We start from the raw sequence: 7,720 nt of genomic DNA on the forward strand, positions 1-7,720 counted from the left end.
GTGCCCAGGACCCTGGGAGGCTGCAGGACTGAAGAACGAATCCAGAGTCCTTTCTCTCTACCTCTTTCTCTCTCTCTCTCTCTCTCTCTCTCTATCTCTCATGCACATGCACATGTTTTCTATCATAAAAAGAAAGGGAGAGGGGCTGGCAGGTGGTGTGTGTGATTAAGGTGCTGGACTCCCACATGGCTGACTGTGGTTTGAGTCCTAGACCTGGCAGCTTGCTTTCTCACTTTCCCTTTCTTTCTCTCTTTCTGTCTCTCTGGTCAAATTAAAAAATAATAATAATAAGACCAGCATCTTATTATTACCATCTTACCATCTTGGTAAGATGGTATAATGGTTAAGTCGCTGGACTCCCATGTAGTCAATCACAATTCGAGTCCCAGACCTGGTGACTTAAAACTCACACCAGGCACATGTGTGTGCATGCCCAAAATTCCAAGAGGAGAATGGAGAAGGGATTGAGGTGGGGCCACCCCCTTGGGGATGATTTCTCACTTTCTTTCTCTCTGTCTCTCTAGCAAACGCACATGTCCTATAGCAAAAATCTCTCTTAAAAATAATAATAATAAATAAAATGAATAAAATAAAATGATTCTTAAAAAAAAAAAAAATCAAAGGAAGGGAAAGGGGCAGTCCATAGTCTAGTAATTAAGGGAGCCAGATTGCAGTTCAAATCCTATCACAGTGCCTGAAAAACACACAGGGCGTGTGTGTGTGTGTGTGTGTGTGTGAGTGTGTGTGTGTGTGCCCCGAATCCCGATGGAATGGAGAAATGCAGGAGAAGGGAGTGGGGTATGATCACACTTCATTCAAGAGGGGCTTCTCTCTCTCTCTCTCACTCTGTCTCTGTCTCTTGCTGGTAAGTGCATACACTGTCCATCAGAAAGAAAGAGAAACCAAGAGAGGAGGAAGGAAAAAGAATACGAAATGAGGTACGAATATGAATATTTATGTAGAATAAGAAAGAAATTGCAAGTTACAGATCTCATAAAGGGACTGAATACTGTGACCATCACAGACTCAGCTGAATAACAGTATTACTGCTGTATAATAATAGAGGAACAGCTGCCGGCCACACGTTTATAGTACGCGCCCCCCTTTCCCATGCCTGCCTGACCTACTGAGCACTGTCATATCCTGTAGGAGAGGAATTCATGTTCGAGGTGCAGGTTCCGACCATCCACCCCAACTGACTCAGAGCGGGTAGGCCTAGGCATTGCTGGGTATGTGAAAACATGCCCAGGGGTTCTGGAGTGCGAAGATAGGCAGGGCATCTTCAGGCCTCCAGCAGCCAGCTGGGACTTACTCTGACTCACAGCAGAATGGCAGATAGACTTGGTAAGAGACAGGACACCAAAGTCCCGGCAACAACCAGCTCTGTGACCCAAAAAACCACACTCTGTAAAGGGGACCCTGAGGGGGTACCAAGAGCACAGGAGCTGCTTGACCCTCCTCTGGGTCAGCCTGGCCTCTCCCTCTGCCTCCCTCCCCCAGTCCTCAGAGACACACAGAACTGGTCTTGATGCATTAACAAAGCTCCTGGATTATGGGCCCACTGGGGTCAAACAGCACCACCCTCGGGGCACAGTGGTGGACCACATGACCCCGGAGTGAGTAGCTCTGAGCCGAGTGCTCTGTACCCATTAGCAGTCACCCACTGGACACTCCTGCCAGCCCCTGCATCCACTAATGTGCTTTCTGTGTCCAGGAATGTGCCTGGTTTGAACATTTCTCATAAAGAGAATCGTACAATCAGTGACCTTTTGAGACTGGCCTCGCTCTGAGCACCATGTCACTAAGGCGCATTCGTGTTGCTGTGTGTGTCCGTTCTGCCTTATTTATTGCTAAGCCGTTGTCAGGACAGGAATACAACACATTTTGTCAGTGCATTCATCAGCTGATGGACACTTGCGTCATTTCTGCTTTGGGCTATTATGAACAGGGCTTGGGCTGCTCCTCCTGGTTTATGCACAGCCAGTTCCTGAGGGCACCACATAATGCCATGAGGACCGTCCCCTTACACTTCTCCAAAGTGACTCGGGCCCCAAGTCCACGTGTCAGATCTCTCTTAGCGCACACCCCTCCAGACACCTGCCCTTGGGTGAACCAGACCCCGTGTTCTTCTGTCAGCCTCGGTCAAGCTCCCCCTAGCCCAACCTGTTCAGTGCACACCAGTAGCGCTGAACTTCAAAGCAAAAGAACCAAAAGTCCAGTCAGGGACACTCCTTGGTAGCTCTGTAAATCAGTCCATCTGCATGTCCATTGAAGCATCACCTAATTTCACCCACTGACTGCAGCTAAAAGCATCTGGCCAAGTGCCCACCACCACCTGCAGAGTCCTGGGGTTATTGCCTGGCATCTCTGTAATGAAAGGGCCACTCATGATATTAGCCCCTGATCTCAAAGTGGACCTCCGTGGGAATTCCACTTTCTATCCGTAGGCTGAACCACCTGCAGTCACTAACCTAGTGCTGTCCCAGCTCCACTGACCTTAAGACCCAGCCTCTTCCCCAGCACACATCTCCAACTGTGCTGCCAGAGCCTGGGATCGACCCAGCCTTGACTCCTGCATGCCTTATGTAACCAGGGCACAAGATCAGGGAACCACTCCTGCATGCCTTATGTAACCAGGGCACGAGATCAGGGAACCAGCTCATCCTGGTTTACTGGGGGCTTTCCCAGCGTCAGCACTGAAAGCCCCTCATCTGGAGAAACCCCTCATCTCTGGCAAACCACGACAGCTGTTCACCATGCCAACCACTGTACTCTAGCCACACACTGGGGCAAGACTGAGGAACAATGAAGCTTCAGGTGTCACATGATCCGAGCTGTAAGGAGGACGACAGGAAACTAGCACGCACTGAGTAGTGCCAGATGGCTACCCCACCAGCGACTTTCAGGGCCCCATTTTAGAGATCAGCACTGTGGGCCGGTGGTGGCTAGTCTCTGGTCACGAGGCTAGTGAGTAACGTTGAAGGAAAGGCGGCGAAGTCCAACCAGGGCAGGGTTCAGCACTGTTTTATTTTGTTTTCTTTTTGTTTTTGTTTTTGTTTTTGTTTGGGGGGGGGTTGTTGTTAATAACTGAAGGGAATTTCACATAATGTAAATTAATTTATTTTTTTATTAGGTTTTTGCCATAGGGCACATGCTGTCATTGGAGAGAACGAGAAGGTGAGTGATAAACCCCCCAGGTAGATGGCCACATAGCAACCCCTTCTCCTCCATTTGTTCTCAGGATTTGGGCACGCACACACACACGCTCAGCGCGAGTTTCAAGCTGCTGGGTTTGGGGTTCAAACTGCTGCCGGCCATATGGGAGTCTAGCACTTTAACCACCTGGCCACCTGCTGGCCCCATAAACTAGCTATTTTAAAGTACACATAATGTATTTTAATGGCATTTAGTAGATTCACAATGTTGTACAATCAATGCCAGTACCTAGTTCCAAAATATTTTTATCACCCTAGAAAGAAACTCTGTACCCATGTCTCTGTTAAGTATGTCTATCTCTGTCTCTCTTTCCCCATCCCCAGCCTCTGGCGACCACGAGTCTACTTTCTTTGTGGAGTTCCCTGTTCTGGACATTTCATATAAACAAGAATCATATAATACGTGGTCCTTCCCATATAACAGCATATTTCAAGGCATATCCACATTGTGGTATGACTTGGTATTTTGTTATTTTGTATGGCTGAATAATGTTCCATTTTGTTTATCCTTAAATGTTTTGGCTTCTGAAGATTTTAGTTGAGTTTAAACTTGCCCTGAGCAACTCCAGAAAACACAGTCGTTCCTGCTGTTGCTTGAACTTTGCAAATAAAATATTAATGTATTTTCATTGTAAAAAAAAAAAAAAAAAGTTGGGACCAACAGTTAGCGTAATGGCTATTTGCTGGACTCCCATGTAGTCGACCGCGGTTCGTGTCCAGGACCCAGTGGCTTAAAACTCACACCGGGCGCGTGTGCGTGCATGCCCAAGATCCCAAGAGGAGAACAGAGGAGAAGGGATTGCGGCGTGGCCATCCCCCCTGGGGGGTGATTTCTCACTTTCTATCTCTCTGTCTCTCTCTGTTTGTCTGGCGAGCACACGCGCCCTATAGCAAAAACCTCTCCAAAAAAAAAAAAAGTTGAACAATATTCATCCAGCAATGGGATGCCCACTCTGTGCTACAGTCACTAGGAAGCATGAGCTTGGTTGTTTGTGGCACATGGAGAGGGCGTCAGGATCTTCACTCCCTCCTCCACTGGCACCTTCTCCTTTGCCTATAAACATGCTCGGGTTTTCCCCAACTTAAAATTATTCATACAAATTTCCTTAGGCCTTACCACTTCCTCAGCACACCACCACACTTCATCATCACACCTTTCTCTGCTTCCTCTAGCCCATCCTTTGATCAGTCCTCTTCAGTTTGACTACCCTGACTGTTCTAAGCCAATGCTGCTCTCCAAACCAGGGCAGCCAAACCGGGGCCCTGGATCCCACTCCTCCTCTGCAGGATTGGGTCCCGTTGACCAGTCCCTTCCTTCTGAGAAGTCTCTGCCTTCCTCTTCTTCTGCCTTATCCGAGCATCACGTGTGTTTCCATGTCATCCTCCTACTTGACTGCCAGATCTCGGGAGCAGAGTTTGGGGATCATTTTACATCCTTTGCAAAGCCATATGCCTTTTCAGTTGCCAATAAACATTTGTGGGTGAAAAGTCACTTGAATTGTTTGTTACATTTGTTTCTAGATTGAGGAAGAGTCTCAGAAAAAAAGATCTCTTTCCTTTCTTTAAAGGATCAAGAACCTCTCATTGGTCCTACCACAGTGGTCCACAGGCAACACCACCACTTGGGAAGCTGGAAGTCATCAGGAAGGCTCCGGTTTGGTTCCTAAGCCAACTTGAATGGCTGGGCATGGCTGAGCACACCCGTGATCCTGGCTAGCTGGGAGGCTGGGTCGGGTAGACTGCCACACATGGTAAGACTCTCAAATATGCCTATATTGAATTTCTCTCCCTCTCCCCACTCCCTTTTTGATAAAGTGGCTAGGGGGAGGGGGCAGTGGGAAGAAACTCTAATTACTCTTTTATACGACCTTAGACAGTATCGATATTCATTTACCAGGGTCTGATTCTGAGAACATTTAGCACCTGAACAGGCTCATGACCATGATCTGAGAGGGCTCTGTTTTCATGCAGTGCCTGGTGTCCTCGAAGACTTCGAGGAATAGTTTGCTAGGTCTCCTTGTTGCCTGCAGTGCTCGCTGTTACTTTCACACTTAGCTAAGTCACCTTTGATACTGTGTGGTTATAGCATGATAACCACACATCGCTCTGTCTTCTCTGTCAAGGGTGAAGAAATCGAGGACTTAACCACTGGTAAAAGTGTATTCTCACATAAACCGCACAGCAGCAAGTATTTTATGAACCAAGTGGTTCTTGCGGAGTGGGTGGGTAAAGTATAAATTACAAGCCCGTTGCAAAGTTGCCTGGGCTGAGTTGAGTATAGGTCAGCCAAAAGATGTTACTTACCAACTGCTGGTCCCGGCACAGGAAATTTTAAGCAGCAGGGTGTACTGAAAATATATCTTTCCGATACTTTAGGGAAAGTATAACCATATCACATCTAATGAAATAATTAAAAGCTGTATGTGGCTATATGTTAATTCAGGTCATGAGTTACCAAAATGTGATTTTCAGAGCTCTCGAATTTGGAATTCTGGATTGAGATTTATTTTCTCATGGCCTAATTATTTTATTCTGTGATACTTGGCTTTTTAAAATCCTTCAACACCAGACTGAAGCAGGACAGATCCCATTCCCAGTGATCACTCTAGCCTCTTGGTTTAATCTTCTCTTGTCAGCCCCAGTGACCTTCGGCCCGAAGGTGGGGTCAGCTCCAGTGTGTCTATGTCACTGGGTTGTTGGTCTCTCCAAGCACAGAGTGATACCAGTTTCCCTTAGACAAGGCCTTGGCACTACCTCGGGGGGGGCAGAGTCACCAGCTGTGTGCTCATCATTCCTGTGTGTGTGTGCCCTGGCTACACTCTCAGGACTCCAACTTCAGATCAATCCCCTTTTATCAAGGTTCTCTAAAGTAGCATTTGACCCATGGAGCGCTTAGTGTATAATTGCCCTACTGCTATAATTATTGGCTAAGCATTTTGCAACTCTGTATTTAAAGTTTTTATTTACAGTTTCACAGTTTTTTCCTTATTATTTTTTCAGCAGCTCGAAGGAGGCATAATTGGCCTTAATACTGTGCACCCTTTGAAGGGTTTTTACATATGTGAAATCAAATAATAACTATCAAAAACAAACAAAAAATTCATAACTATCCATTACCCCCACACTTCCTTTTGGTGGGTATGATTTTAAAATAAAGGGCATTGGCCCAGTCACAGTGATGCGCTGCAGGAGCTTGTGCTCTGCAGGCTGGGACCACATGGGATGCCTGGGCTTGACTCCTGGTCCAACCTGGAGGCCAGGTATGGTGGCACACACCTGTGGTCCCAGCTCCCTGGGAGGCTGAGACAGGAGGATCGAAACACAGTCAAAAGGTCCTGTCTCAAACAATAATAATAAATTAAATAACTAATCAAAGGAAGTTGCAATGATATGGGAAAGTAACATTTTTCTCCCTTAGCAAGTTCTCGTTAATATGTTGTTTATCTTTTTTATGTGTTTTCTTTTTTAAAAAGCCAACAAAACTCAAAAAGGTCTAGCTTTCAACAGGACCAACAGGATGACATGAAATTCATTCCACCCTTTTTATAATCCCCTATCTGCTATAATCCCCTAGTCTTCAAAAAGAATCCTATAGACTATAAAGTGGTACCCTGGATTGGCTCCTGGAACACCAAAAGGACATTTATGTGGAAACCAATGAAAACCAAATGAAGTCTCCGGTTCAGTCAATATTAGGAAGGCAGTGTTGGTTCCTAAGTTTTTTTGTTTGTTTGTTTGTTTTTTGGAGAGGCTTTTACTACAGGGCATGTGCGCTCACCAGAAAGACAGGTGAGAAATCACCCCCCCGGGGGGATGGCCATGCCGCAATCCCTTCTCTTCCCTTCTCCTCAGGATCTTGGGCACGCATGCACACGCGCCCGGTGTGAGTTTAAGCCACTGGGTCCAGGAATCAAATCGCGGTTGACTACATGGAGTCCAGCGACATAGCCACTACGCTAACTGCTGGTCCCCCTATAACTTTTGTTTAAGTAAATTTTTTTTAGTTTACTTATTTATTCCATGAGAGACAGAGAGGTAGAGAGACAACACCCCCAACAGGGGCCTCACATCACAATCCACCCCAGTCTCAGTCAGCCCTGGATCATGGGCACACACACATGCCCAGTGTGCTCAGAAAGGTCAGCTACCACCTGGCCCCAGCCTCTAATTTTTTAGCTTAGTATTTTGTATAATATTCTGCATATTCTTTTTATTTATACATCTTTTTAAATTAATTATTTATTTTAATTTGTTACAGGGCACACGTGCTAACCAGAGAGAGACAGAGAGAGAGAGAGAAGGAAAGCTGCCAGATCCAGGACTTGAACTGTTGTTGTTGTCCTGCACCTTAACCACCATGCCACCTGCTGGCCCCTATTTGTAAAAATTTACATTAAATGGGATCAGCAGGTGGTGTGGTTAAGGGTACTAGATTCCCATATGGCTGACCACGGTTCAAGTCCTGGACCTGGATGGAGGCTTGCTTTCTCACTTTCCCTTTCTCT

The sequence above is a fragment of the Tupaia chinensis genome, unplaced genomic scaffold, assembly GCF_000334495.1.
Source record: "Tupaia chinensis unplaced genomic scaffold, TupChi_1.0 Scaffold000392_1, whole genome shotgun sequence".
In the NCBI taxonomy this organism is placed as follows: domain Eukaryota; kingdom Metazoa; phylum Chordata; class Mammalia; order Scandentia; family Tupaiidae; genus Tupaia; species Tupaia belangeri.